Here is a 15709-nt window from a genome sequence, read left to right as displayed (position 1 = left end):
AAATAAGCTTCTCACAACACATCTTGAAGCACTCCAGCTGCATAAAATTCAATCCCTCCAACACAGTCAGATTGTGGATGCCATCAAGCAGTAAATTTCTGAAGTCAAGGAATATGTTATAGAACTGGTGGATGCTAGACTCCCTGCAACCACCATGACTGAAATTGCTCAAAAGCTAAGGAAGGAGGCTGATCTAAATAGGAAAGTTGAGGCCATGGACTCAAGACTATATGCTGAAGAGAAGTCAATGGCCAAGATACTTACCAATCAAGAAGCTCAGACTGCACTACTCCAACAGTTGGTGGCTGCTCAACTCCCTCCCACACAACTTGATGATAACAAAAAGGGGGAGAAATGATCAAGTGAGGGGGAGCAACATCTTAATATTCAAGTTAGCAACTGCATTCATATATCTTATATTTATATTATGGTGTTTTTACATATTAATTTTTTCAGCATACTACATTCATATCTCTAATATTTGTATTTTACAGTTAATTGAGATTGTCCAATACCTTGTCTCACTTGTAAAGGGACTGTCCCATTTACATAAGAGACTGTCCCATTTGCTTAGACAGTTAGATTTGTTTTATACTATCTATCGAGCCCGTTGAATTTCACTCTTTCACGTCTAAATCTATCTCATAATGATCTTAGCGGTCATATTCCAGAAGGACCTCAGTTTAATACATCTGATAACGCTATGCTGGAAATTTTAGTCTATGTGGACATCCATTGTCCAAAAAGTGTGAGAGAGAGATTGTAGAGACACAACAAGAAAACCAAGAAAATGGTTACTTTTTTAGTGGTTTTACCCTTGGGAAGTTGTGGTGATTGGATATATATGGTGCTGGGATTTGTTTTAGGATATATGATTTTAATGGGAGGAAAACCAAAATAGTTTATGGAGATCATTGCCGGTGAATTGGGCTTGAAGGTCAGACGGCTATGACTAGGACACGAGCATGAGAGTCACAAGTTCACGAAACTTGTAGTCGTTACGTTGCAACCAATTCCCTAAACAGAAAATATAGAAGCAACGATCAATGAATTGGTTCACGAGTTTGTTGAACACAATCCTTAGTATTTCACACAGAAGACCAGATTCTCACCCCTTCCTGTTGCTGGTAATACTTTACTAGATTATGATATGAAGTATTGAGTGATAACTCTGGTGGCGGGCCTGCACCTTCGACATCGTGCCTTAATTCTTTGCTCCGGTGATGGTGTAGCTGTTGTGGGGCTCCTACAAAACAACACCGAAATGGGGTTTGGGTCTTGCGGCGCCTCCGGTGAGAGAGTAAGAACTCGCTTTTGGGGAAGATGAAGATAGGTAGGATTGCAAGGTGGTTGTGTGTGTATATGAGTGTATAAGAGTGATTAACCTCAAAACCTTTCCTACTTGGTCTATTTATAGCCCAATGATATATTTTAGGGGTTGGTACCTTTATATCGTAGTCGTTGGTTCTAGGAGCGGAGGACACCTGACTGGGGTGGATGTCTTACTGTTGGAATATGTTTTGTACTTGATGATTTTATTAACAAAACACCTTAGTAGATTCAACTTAGTGTATTTAGTAGCACTCGACGGATAAGCAAATATAGTCCCGACGGATGACTCAATACATTCCCGACGGATAATGTTTTGACATCCATCGAGTGAGTAGCTTATGTAATAATAAGTCATGTAGCACATTTCTGCAAACACCTTTGTATGAAGTCTGTAGTAGCATATAAGTCATGTTAACTTTAATTAGATATGTAGAATAGGTTGATTAATTGTACATAGATGAGGTCTTGTAATTCTGCATAAATGAAATGAAGTCAAGTGCCAAATAGCTACCCGACGGATGATCAACAAGGCAACCCGACGGATGATCATGTACCCGACGGATAATCAATTCAAACATCTGTTGATAGTGACAACACAGTCACATGCGTCAAGTGTATGCGAAAGGAATGTGGAAGCCTACTTAACTGGGTTTTCTAGAACAAAGAAGCATTTCCATTTCCATGCTATTATGAAGATATTCAAAGATGCTGGAATAGAGTAATAAATGAGCATAGTATTAGACTTGATAGGTTTTGTTTTATTATCTTTTCTTATTACTGTGTAATCTTGGTGATATATAAACCAAGAGTAGCAATTAGAACAGCAAGAAGACTAAGCAAGAAAATTCTTAGAGAAACATTTGTAAGATGTATCCTTATCATTTCTCTGTAAGTTTAGTTGTTCTTATTTGTAAGCAGCTGTGAGCTATTCAAGCTTCACAGAGTTCTCTCAATATATATATATATATGGTGGAAACTTTCGAATCCACCAGAAAGTTTTAAAGACTTGTGTTTTTATTACTTTGTGTTTTGATTCATATTTAACTTGTGATTCTGCACTTTGCAAATCAAAACACTGTCATATATATCTTAAGTTAGAACATTTAAAATTTTTGAAAAAGGTTCAAGAATTCCATTCAACCACCCTTCTGTAATTCTTGTAACATTGTTAGGGACTAACACTTACACGTGTTAGGATGGGAATGGTTGAGAAATGTTCTAAGGATCTCCTGACACGTGCCCTGGTTGTTCTCATGATTGATCAATGACAGTTATCCCTATCGTGTGTTTGGTCACGTGGCTCACGTGATGGTCTTCCAAAGGTTGGGCCGCCGGGACTAAGTAGTCTGGACTAGTGGCATGCGGGACTGAAAGGAGTTAGGGTCCGGACCCAGTCCTTGTAGTAGTTATATGTACTATCATGTGCCTCCACTCCCTTATGTAGATTTTCTGGATGGGGGAGTAAGGCTGATATTGTTTGTAGTTTGTTGCTTGTGAGACAAATTTGAGCTTTTCTTTTCCCCCAGTCCGGATTGTGTTAAACTAGGGCAATCCGGACTAAGGTAGATTATTTTTAGAAGAATTTGGGCTTTCATTGTCCCCCTTGACCGGATTGTGTTGAGGCATGGCAATCCGAACTAAGGTAGATTGTCTTCAGAAGAATTTGATTTCTTTATCTCCCGGCCTGGATTGTATTGAACTAGGGCAATCTGGACTAAGGTAGATTATCTTTAGAAGAATTTGAGGTTTTCTTGCCCCTAGTCCGGATTGTGTTGAGGCAGGATAATTCAGACTAAGGTAGATTGTCTTCATAAGAATTTGAGCTTTTCTTGCCCCCCAGTCTGGATTGTCTTGAGGTAGGGCAATCCGGACTAAGGCAGATTGTCTTTAGGAGATTTTTGAGCTTTTCTTATCCCCGGTCCGGATTGTGTTGAACTAGGGTAATCCGGACTAAGGCAGATTGTCTTTAGAAGAATTTGAGCTTTCCTTACCCCCCAGTCCGGATTGTATTGAGGTAGGGCAATCCAGACTAAGGTAGATTGTCTTCAGAAGATTTTGAGCTTTACTTGCCCCCCAGTCCGGATTGTGTTGAAGTAGGGCAATCCGGACTAAGGTAGATTATTTTTAGGAGATTTTTGAGCTTTCCTTGCCCCCAGTCCGGATTGCTTTGAGGTAGTAGAGTCTGGACTGAAAGCTGAAACATTTTCTGGGTTTCCCCCCAATAATTTGAATTATGACAGTTGTCTTTTGTGAAAAGACGTGCTATAATCATGAGCAGTATTTATTATTGTGTATATATACATAATTGTATGTATAAATAAATTTTTGGATGGACTCTCTAGATTGTGCCACGTGTCGTGGATGCTAAAATTCAGGGTTATGCCTATAAAAGGCTCCCTCCCTCTAATCTTGTTATTTTTTACCTCTTCTCTCCAAAATTTTCTTTTATCGTCTCTTTCTCTTTGTGTTTGTTGCTCGCTCCAGGAGGCTTCGAATTCTAATTTAAGGAATCCATTGTTGCGTCGATCCTATCCTTTGTTTGACCTTCACATTTGTAAGCTTCTTCTCCCTTTCTTTTGTTTTTCTTTTCTTCGTTTGCTGTTGTTTTTGCTTCCTCATGTGTACCTGTTTGATTGTGATGCTTTCGGTTTTGTTAGTAGCTTTTTGTGTTTTTGGTGTTTGTATATATGTATGTTTTGGTGTTTGATTTTAATTTTAGGGTGTTTCTGGTGTTTTAGGGTTTGTTGTTGAGTCCGGACATTGGAGTTTGGTCCGGACTCATCGTATTCCTGACTTTAGCTTTGTACTAGAGAAATTCTTGTGTTTTTGGTTTTGTATTTGAGTCCAAACTTGTAATCGTAGTCCGAATTCTTTTGTTGTAGGTTTAGCTGATATGTGTTTATTGGGTTGTTGGGAGTAGTTTTTTTCCGGGGGCACCTTTCCCGGACTAGTGTAACATAATTTAATAAAATTGAACGTCGGGTAGTCCGGACCATTGTAGGCTATAAAATAAAGAATCTTTAGGGATTTAGACTAACCAATCTCATTACTTTTAGGTTTATGGTCTAGACTAAAGCGCGTGCCAAGGTGTACTTCTCCTGCTACCTAGGTCCTTCTGATTCCGACTCTGATTGTGATTCTGACCGGATAAAGATAGGAAGAGAGCTTCTACTTCAGAGTCCCACGTGATTAAGAAGTTGAAGGTTGCTGAGATTTCTCCTAGAAAAGTTCCCTGCACTCCGGACGGGTACTGGGTAGATATTCTGAACTACTTTATTACTAAGAGTGTCGAAATTGAAAATAGCTGGTACTATAGAAGCATTAGGTTTGGGTATGTGAGACACCTGATGGGAGTCCCGGAAAGTATGATGAGGCTGAGTTTGACCAAAATTTCCAATGGATGATTGTGGTCAAGGAGATATATTCTTTAATGGAAGAATATGTGGTATTGGACCATGTTGCACAGGACTCCTCTGTCCGGGCTGCTTTCCAACTGGATTCTCGGGTTGGGTAGAGGTGGTCGCTTCCCAGATAAAGGATTTATCATCGGCCCGCCGACGGCTTTGTTCCCGTCTGGTTGGAACACTTGAGGTTCGGGTGGAATCCGCATTGACATTTGTTTCTGAAACACCTTTGTAATTATGTTTATATGTTGTCACCAATACAGATAACCCCGAATGGTATAAAATGGATGTCCTGGTTCATTTCCAGTTGTAATAAATTCCAGGTTCAGCCGAACTTCAAGCTCTGGCACCATATTTTTGCTTCAGTTAGGTCAAGTCAAAGGCCTTTTGTATGAATTATGGTTTCGGGCTGCTGAGTGCGACTATGGGTCCGGATTCCGACCAGTTATTCAACAGTCTTCGTTAAAGCATTGAAACGGGGAGATGATAATACTCAAGGGTCTGGACCTGGTTTATATGCCTCACATCACTAGTGAGGGTGTTCAGACTCGTTTTCTGAGGGCCGAACTCAGGGGTAAAGCTCTTGAGTTAATTTTCAATTTCTGCGAGCGCCTTGGGTTCCAGCTTACCCGGGATTCCTTTATGAACTATAATATGATGAACCGTCTAGGCTGTAAGTCGATTTTCCTCTTCCTCGGAGTTGTTTACTTTGTATGTATCCGGGGCTATATATTTTTCTTACCTGTCTGAACTAATGTGATGTTTTTATTTTTACCTGGCAGGTCTTCCGCACTTTAATCCGAATTAGTCTGCTTCTGCGTACAGCGACGCTCTGTTGGGTTTGGGTTCGGCTTTCAAGCTGACCAAGAAGGCTTCTGCTGGTGGGTCTGAATCTCAGACCCATCCCGAAGAAGGGTCCCAGAGCAATACAATCTCGAAGTCAGACTCTACCAAAGATGGTCGTGCTGCAGACGAAACTATTGATGTTGAAGTTGGGGACGAATTTGAGAACCTTGAGGAGATAGAGCCGCTGGGTGAATTTCTTGAGGTTGATGAAGTCCAGAGAAGGAAGAGGCTCCGGACTGTTGGTACTAAACCACCCCGGCCTGAAAAGGGTTGCACAAGCTCTGGTGTTGTGAGGGTTTAGGACAAGGGGAAGGGCGTTGAGGGAGATAATTTCGGGAAGAGCAGTCCGGAGCTGGAGGAGAAAGTGGTCCGATTTATGTCGGAGATTCCATCGGAGGATGATTGGCGCGAGATGAACAAGGCTGGGTTTGATGCGGTTATGAAGGATTGTACCCGCCTTTGGGGTCAAGTACTATTATCTCTCTTCTTGGTTTTTTCCTTTCCTTGATTTTGATCTCTATTATTTTGTTTTATCTGTAGCTGGGATCTTCTATGACCGGGGTGGTTGCCATCTCCTACTCAGAGCTGAAGCATCTCCGGGAGCTCTTTGATTATAAGGACAAGGAAGGACAAGGAAATCGGGAATCTTGAGTCTGCTAAGAAGGAGTCCGGGGATCTTAAGTCTGAAGTTGTGGAGCTCCGGAGGCAACTTAGTGCGGTGAGATCGGAGTCTGAAATCATAGATTCCTACAAGAAGTCGGAGGAGTATGACCGGGCTATTGCTAATGCTGGTGCTCCCGAGGTGGCTCGCTGCTGGACTGTTGCCAAGCGTCATATCAAAACCGATCCGGAGGCCGACCGGGGCAACTTTGTGCAGGAGTTTCTCAAGGCCAAGCAGAACACTTAAGCCGGACTCGGTGAGCCGGAGCTGTATGATGGTCCGTGCCTGAGCTTCCTTCCAGAAAAAGCTTTGGAGTCATAGATTGTTATTTTTTATTCTGAAGTATTTGTACTTGTCTCTTTTTTGTAACTTTAAATACTTTGGTTGTACTTTGGTCCAGACCTGTTTTGTCCGGGTTGTTACTTAAATTTATTTTTTTTTGCTTTTCTTCTGTTTTTGCCTTGGTTAATACGATTCTGCCTCAGATAATATACTAAGTGAATATTATTTGCTTTTGCCTTAAAAAAAATTTGAAAAGTTTTCTAAGAACAAATTTGCTTTTAGTCCGGGTTCATTTTTATTCCCGGACTGAGGTTGTTTTTTCCTTTAGAAAATAATTCTTAGTAAAAATATTATGCTAGTTCGGGTTCAAGTGTGACCCCGGACTGAGGTTGCTTTTGGCTTAGAAATAATTCTGAGTAAAAGTAGGTGGCTAGTCTGGGTTCAATGTTGTCCCGGACTGAGGTTGCTTTTACTTAGAGAAATAGCTCCAAGTAAAATAGGTGGCTATCCCGGGTTTATGATTGACCTCGGACTGTGATTGCTTGTATTTGGAGAAATAACTTTAAGTAAAATAGTTGGTTGGTCCGGGTTCAAATTTGAACATTGATTGATATTGCTTTTACTAAGAGAAATAACTCTGAGTAAAATAGATGGTTATTCTGAGTTCAAGGTTGACCCAGGACTGAGGTTGCTTTTACTTTGAAAAATAACTTTAAGTAAAATAGGTGGCTAGTCCGGGTTCAAGGTTGACCCAGGACCGAGATTGCTTTTACTTTGAAAAATTACTCTAAGTAAAATAGGTGGCTAGTCCGGATTCAAGGTTGACCCGAGACTAAGGTTGCTTTTACTTAGAGAAGTAATTCCAAGTAAAATACATGGTTAGTCCGGGTTCAAGGTTGACCCGGGACTGTGATTGCTTGTAAAAAATTGCTAACTAAAACAAAAATTCCTTTTTATTGATTTCAAATTTGCTTCACACAAAATATAGAGTAATAAAGTATTTGCTTGCCATAGCCTACAAGTGTTTGGTTGTTGGGGTTGCTTTTCTCCTTGCTACTGGTAAAACTTTCTTAGCCTGAGTCCATGCCAGGTGTTGGAAATTTTGGATTCATCCATATTCATTAGCTTGTAAGTTCCTGGTCTTAGGACTTCTTTGACCTTATATGGTCCTTCCCATTTGGGAATTAGCTTGCCAGTATTTGTAGGATTTGAGGCTTCTGTGTCTCGAAGAACCAGGTCTCCAACTTGAAAGTTTTTGACTCTGGATTTTTTGCTGAAGTGCTCTTTTATTTTCTCCTTATATTTATTCATCTTTGCTACTGCTTGGTCCCGAACTTCATCAATTAGCTCCATATTTGTTTTGAGTCCTTCTTCGTTGGCTATTTTATCGAATTTTATCGCTCTGTGAGAAGGGGATCCTACCTCGATGGGTAGCATTACTTCTGTGCCATAGGCTAGCTTAAAGGGAATTTCTCTTGTGCATGTCTGGGGGCTTGTCCTGTAGGACCACAACACACTTGACAGTTTATCTAGCCATTTGATCTTGCTTTCTTTGAGTCTCTTCTCAATGCCTCGGAGTAGGATTTGTTTGTTACCTCTACCGGGCCATTTTCTTGGGGATATGCTACTGATGACTTTTTGTGCTTGATCCCGTGCTCTTGGAGGTAGGACTCGAATTCTGATCCGATGAACTGTGGCCCATTGTCTGATACTAGGACTCTTGGGATCCCTAACCTCATCAAAATGTTGTTCATAAACTTTATGCAGTCTTGCTAGTTGATTGTCCTCATTGCTTCTGCTTCAACCCATTTTGTGATTTAATCAATTGAAATCGGTAAGTATCTGAGATCTCCTCTAGCCCAGGGGAATGGTCACATGATATATATACCCCAAACAGTGAAAAGGATTAGGGACAGGACTGAGGAGGGTAGGACTGGGCTCATCCGGGACACATTACTGAAGAGTTGGCATTCCTTGCATTTTTTACGAACTCTACCGCATCCTGATTAATAGTTGGCCAATAGTAGCATTGTCTTATGATCTTGTGAGCTAGGGCTTTTGCAGACATGTGATCTCCGCAGATCCCATCATGGACCTCCATTAAATAATAGTTAGCTTCTTCTAGGCCGACACATTTCAAAATGAGGGATGAGAAGGTCCGGCGGTATAGTATTCCTTCTTCAAGAAAAAACTTGGCTGCTTTGGCTTTTAGTCTTTGAGACTTTCCTTTTTCTTCCGGGAGCTCTCCCTTTTCCAAATAGTTAATGAAAAGAGTCATCCAGTTGTGGTTGTTTTCAATCTCCAGGACCTTTTCACCTTCAATAGATGGTTTTTGCAATTCTTCAAAGTAAATTGAGCAGTCCAGGTCTGATGAGTTCCGGACTATCTTCGATAGAGTATCCGCTTCTTCATTTTTTTCTCGATATATTTGCAGGACTTGATGTATTTTGATTGATGCTAGGTAGCTTTCAACCAGTGCCTGATAATTTGCCAGAATTTGGTCTTTTGCTATTTATTTTCCGTTTATTTGCTTGACCACTATCTGGGAGTCGCTGTAGATGATTAAGTCCTGGACTCTGAGATTCCTGGAAAGCTTCAGTCCCGCAATCAGTGCATCATACTCCGCCTGATTGTTTGTTATCGGGAAGCCGAAGGATATAGTTGTCTGTGTCACGAATCCCTCAGGGCTCTTTAGGATGAGTCCGACTCCCGACCTTTCGCTTATTGATGAACCGTCTACTTTCAAGGTCCAGACTCCCAGGTTTGTAGTCTAATTTCTCTCTGGATCTATTCTAATAGGTTCCGGTTCTGCCTCTGAAAAGTTGCATTCAATTATAAAATCAACAAGTGCTTGAGTTTTGATGACAGTCCTAGGAATGAAACTTAGATTGAACCGACTTAACTTCACAGTCCAATTAACTAATCTTCCCGAGATATCTGGATTATGAATTGTTCTCCTCAGAGGCTGGTTTGTGACTACCCTGATTTCTCTCCTTGGAAGTAGTGTCTGAGTTTTCTCTATGTTGTGACCAAAGCGAAGGTATACTTTTCTAGACTTGGGTACCTGGTCTCCGCATCCTTGAGTACTTGTCTCACTTAATAAACTGGTTATTGTCTTCCATTCTCCTACCGGATTAGGGCAGCCCCAACTGCCAAGGCTCCGTCTGATAAGTATAGGTAAAGAGGCTCTCCTGGTTGGGCCTTAGTTAGGACTGGTGGTGTGAGAGGTATTCCTTGATTTCTTTAAATGCTCTTTGGCAATCCGGGTTCTAGTTGACTTCTTTCTTGTTGTTTGCTCCTTTGAGTAAATCAAAGAAGGGTAATCACCTTTTTGCTAGCTTTGAGACAAATCTTATAAGTGTTGTTAGTGATCCTGCTAGCTTCTGCACGTCTTTCTGGGTCCTGGGAGCCTTCATCTCCTGGATCGCTTTTATTTTCTCCGAATTAGCTTCAATTCCTCGGTTGTTGATCATGAATCCTAGGAACTTGCCTGCTCCTACTCCGAATGTGCATTTATCTAGATTCATCTTGAGTTCATGCTTCCTTAGGTTATTAAAACATTATCTCATATCTTCGATGTGTCCTGGGATTGTTGTTGATTTTGCAATCATATCTTTGATGTAGGACTCCAAGTTTCTTCCGATCTTGGACTTGGATATCTTGTTCATTGCTCTTTGATAAGTGAATTTCGCATTTGTTAGTCCGAATGGCAACATCACATAAGCGTAGACTACTTTATGAGTTATGAATGTTGTCTTAGATATGTCTTTCGGGCTCATCTTGATCTAGTTGTACCCGGAGAAGGCATCCATGAAGCTTAGCATTATATGTCCGGATGTGGCATCTATCAGCTGATCAATATTGGGCAGAGTGTATGGATCCTTCGAGGCATCATTTAGTTCGGTGTAGTCGACACACATTTTCCATTTTCCATTTGACTTCTTCACCATGACCACATTAGCCAACCAACCCGGGTATTTGATTTCTCGGATGATTCCTGCTTTGAGCAACTTCTCTAATTCTTCATCTATTGCTCTTCGCCTTTCCGGGACAAAGTTTCTTCTTTTTTGCTTGACCGACTTTCTGTTTTGGTTGACGTCCAAATTGTGCATTGCTATGGACTCGTGCAACCCGGGCATATATTTTGGACTCCAGGAGAACACATCTTTGTACTCCCGGAGCAAGGATACAAGTTCTTCTCTAAAGACTGCTTCGAGTCCAGACCCAACTTTCACCTTCTTTGTAGGACTGCTTTTGTCAATCTGTATTTTTTCCGTTTTTATTGCGGCCTCAATTTTTGCTTAGTCTTGGGTCGAGATCATTTAATGAATCTGGGCTTCAGTGTTCTTCTTCAAGTAGGTATTAGCTTGTGTTGATTCTTTATCTTTGATTACTTGCATGGTAGGATTGGTCTGGTCTAGGACCAGATTTGCTTCAATAACATTCATATTCATGAGAGAGTTTGGTTGCTTGGATTATAACAAGTTAAAGAAATGGACTCTTTCAAAAGTTTGCTGATGAAGGTGAATCCAGGGGCACCAAGACCCAAGGATGGAGAGCCTCTCCTTCTAGTGCCAAATGATAACTCCTGGTGGCGTGGTTGCTCCTTCGACGCCGTGCCGGGATGCTTCGCCGCGGTGGTTTAGTTGTTGTGGGGATCCTACAAAACAACACCGGAATGGGGGTTTGGGTCTCACGGTGCCTCCGATGTGAGAGTATGAACTCGCTTTTGGAGAAGATGAAGATAGGTAGGATTGCAAGGTGGTTGTGTGTATATGAGTGTATGAGAGTGATTAACCCCAATATATTTCCTCCCTGGGCTATTTAAGGATAGAGTTTAGGGGTTGGTACCTTTAAATCATAGTCGTTGGTTCTAGGAGTGGGGGACACCTATCTGGGATGGATGCCATACACGTATCAGGATGGGAATGGTTGAGGAATGTTCTAAGGATTTCCTGGCGCGAGCCCTGATTAATCTCATGATTGATCAATGACAACTGTCCCTATCGTGTGTTGGGTCATGTGGCTCACGTGTTGGGCTTCCAAAGGTTGGGCCGCCAGGACTAAGTAATATGCACTAGTGATATGCGGGACTGGAAGAAGTGAGGAGTCCGGACCCGGTTCTTGTAGAAGTTATATGTACTATCATTGAGTGCTTTCGGAAGCTTCCTAATCCATAATAAACTGATGTTGACCTATAAAAGCGTGCCTGATAAAGCCATTGTCTTGCTCTGTTTCCTTCCCAAGTTGGATTACGGAATCCTAAGAGTTGTTATCATCCATCTACACATCACATAATCAAATAATCATCCCTGGTGATTTTCTTCCTAGGATTGATTTCTACTTCTCAACATAATTTAACGGTTCTAACTTAGCACTAGAAGTATCCAAGTTTGATCATTTGCCAATAGCACTACCTAGATTTCAGAATCCTTCACGACAATATCTGAGGAAATGTTATGAAATTTCTTCCAAGTAGGCACTCTTGGCAGCATTCCGAACAAATTATTTTTCTCAATCCAAGACTCAAGAATCATAGTCTTAACTCCCATAGGAACTAGTTTAGACATTAAAACAATTTTTCCCTCAGTGACGTAACTATAGCTAGTGGGACTATACCAAGCTACTGCTAAACTTCATTTCGTGCTTTGCTTCTCGAGCCTTAAAATATTATACTAACAGAGAATCAGAAATATGTAATATAGTAACATCCATCACCAAGAACTACTAGAGACATACATATTAAATTTCCAAACACCGAACAAGCCAACACAAACCGAGTATAACCTCGAATAAACATGTCTCGGCTTGGTTTACACTACATTGCCGCTAAGCTGGACTCGATAAACACAAACAGTGGAAGAAAACCTTCATGTGCAAGTGTGTGGAATCTTATCCTCTCTAGACTATCCATCTCATTTCCGGTCAATCTCTTTGTGAGTGCAAGTGCTGATGACCTATGATACCTACATATAAGACTGGATGACAGAAAGATTTAACATGGATCAATTGTCGTCGTCTTAGAACTTGTCATATATTTAAAGTTGTACATGGGGTTCTTGGTACAAACCTACCCAAATTCAGTCATCTAACAAACAGTCGAAGACGCAAGAATGTCCTTAAACAAAATGCTTATACTAAGATTAAGCCATTTTCCGAAACCAGATATAGCAATATTGATACATCCATGACTGATGACTCTATGAAGTTATGAAACAGTTATTCAACTGCAATCGAACTTCTCATTACCTAATAATTCACATAATATTACAGTCTAAAAACACACCGAGCATAAAAACATGCCATAAATTAACATATTAGTGTCCAACAGGTGCTGCAGTATTCAAGTATTGTACAATCAAAGTTTCCTACACCATAAAAATCTGAGAGTGAATAAATTAATTAAAGCAGCTAAGAACAAACGGAGAAGGGAAAGCATGAGATTTGTACATTTGAGATGACTAGTAGGTAAATTTATATCAACTTTAGGGGAAGCTCGCCGAGAATGCAACACATCAATTACCATATTCATACTCTCACTGAAACTCTCACATAATAAAAACTTCATCGCCTCAAGCACCGGAGAACGTCCAAGCACGAATTTGAAAAATCCATGCATTTTTCGTTAATCACATCTATCACCTTTACTGATTTCAGGTGCTTGAAGGTGAAATCAGTTGGACATTCTCTCTCCCAAAATTCCAGATCAACAGTCCTATGATGAGCACGTCCATATGATCTGTCCTATGTGATCAAAGACGAAATATGATAACTGAATGGTAATAAAGGAATAATAATAAAAAAATAAAATATTTTAATATCGAACAGGAAGATATAAGAACAAATCAACAGGACATGTGCCTTACACAAACAACAAGTTGTTGCAGATTAGGGGACTGCAGAAGCAATTGGAGAACAGACTGTTGAGCTGCGAAGCAAGGACACGGGTGCGGGAGTGCGGGTGCGTGATGCGGGGACACGCGAATTCGGAAAATCTAAAAATATGGGGATACAGATGTGGGGGACACGGCATTTCTATAAAAAATTTAAAAATTATATATATGATGTTCCACATGGCATATGTCATTAATAAAACTAAATTTCTCATGCAACATAAATGAAATAGTAAAATTCATAAATCTTTTACTAAACTAGGAAAAAAGACAATTCAAATTAAATAGTCAAATTCATAAGTTTATTACTGAACTAGAACAAACTGAACATACATATAAAATTGATATTTAGCTAATCATCTTTAAACATTGTGGCTTCCATTTCTGGCTCATCAAGTGAAAGATTGGCAATCTCAAGCTCTTTTGCACTGTCAAGTGGATCAAATTTATCGACTCCAACATCCCATTATTTTGTCTCACCTTTCAAGTATTGATCAGTCTTCCTGGAAAGTAGTCGAAGATTATTATGCACAAAAACCAGGTCTTCCGCTCTAGTTGGCAGTATCTTGTTCCTTCTAACATAATGAATAAATGAATATGTACTCCAATTTTTTTCACAGCAAGATGAAGAACAAGGTTGTCCAAGAAATTTCAAAGCTATCTTCTGGATATTTGGTGTTGAAGCTCCGTGAATAATCCACCACATTTTTGGATCCATGGTACCTCTATATTCTATAGAATCGGGATTACCAAAAATATCCATCTGTCCTGAAAATCGAGCAAATTATGTATTTACAGACGTTCTTGCTTCATTATTTGAAAAGTACCTCTTGAGACATTTATTCATTTCCCCTGCTAGCTCAGTATCTTGGTGGGGAGGAACACGATCAACAGAAGTACTAAGCCATGCATTGCTGTAATACCTGAAAAGACAAATAAATAAATATTAAATGAATGTCATTAGTTCAAAGATAATATGATCAAGTAGCATTATTAAATTTATTTGGACTTACCTCGGATTTAGTGAATGAGCTAAATAGTGAAGTGGTGAAGAACTCTTAGTCCATCTATCAATGAGAATTGCATAGATTACTTCGTGAAATGTAGGGTCCTCATTGAGCTCTTTCCTTTCATGCCTATATATGATGTTTTTCACCTTCTCGATCATATCATCCCACATATCATATATCAAATGAAGTGAAGGTTTATCAGTATCCGCAAATCGTAGCATATCATAAATAGGAGCTGTTAACACAAGTATATAATCAACTTTGTCCCACCGTATATTATCAAGTATCGTAAACCTAATTGTATGAGTTTTATCATGATCATAATCTCGATAAATACCCCATTCCTCAGAAAGCACCAATAGCTCCAAAGAACGCTTCAAGAGATTGAACCTCTTAAGCATGACAAGTACAGATGCAAGCCTTGTTTCAGCAACCGAAAGAAGTCTCAAGGGAGCAATATGATTAAACATTTTCAACACCATATTATGATTAATAATTTCATTCTTAATCATAAGTGCTGAGTCAGCCACTTCAGTAATCCAATGACACTCATGATAAATATCCTGATTACCCCCAATATTTTTAGCAGCACAAATATTCTTTAATGCCAAATTAAGTGTATGCACATCACATGGAGTCCAGAAAATATGAGGATACTGAGTCTCAATAATCATACATGCCGCCTTACGGACTGGAGCATTGTTAGTTATAAATTGGACTACATTTTGAGGCCCCACTTCTAATATCACTTCCTTGATGAGGTTGGCTATGTGAAACTTGTCTTTCAATTCTCCTTCACAGTTAACTGCCTTTAGAAACATGGGACCATTTTCCGTGACAGCCATAAAATTTATCAGTGGTCCTCTTTGACTATCACTCCACCCATCAGAGACTAGAGTCACGCCTTTTTCTTTCCAAGTTGTATTCATTGGTTCCAACAATCTTTCAACATGTGCCCTCTCCTTTTGTAACAAAGTTGTCCTTATAGAATTATAAGTTGGAGGAACATAGCTTGGAATTACTATTTGCAGCAAGAGTGTATGAGCTGATGTAGTAGGGGTTTCTAGCAAAATGAAACGGTAAACCCCCAGAAAAAAATGCTCGTGCAATCTCCTCATCCTGTTGTGCCCGTACTTACATATTGAATGCTTTGTTGATCGAATTATTCATGTCAACTGCTTTTCTCTTTAAGCCATCCATTTTTTCAGTTGACTTCCAAGCATTATTTGATTGAGTATGACTTGATGGAGGGACTGGAATCTCAACCGGCCTCTTTTTTTC

Source organism: Apium graveolens, chromosome 10 (assembly GCF_009905375.1).
Source record: "Apium graveolens cultivar Ventura chromosome 10, ASM990537v1, whole genome shotgun sequence".
NCBI lineage: Eukaryota > Viridiplantae > Streptophyta > Magnoliopsida > Apiales > Apiaceae > Apium > Apium graveolens.
The sequence above is the reverse complement of the archived record's forward strand: the minus strand, read 5'-3'. Positions refer to the sequence as shown.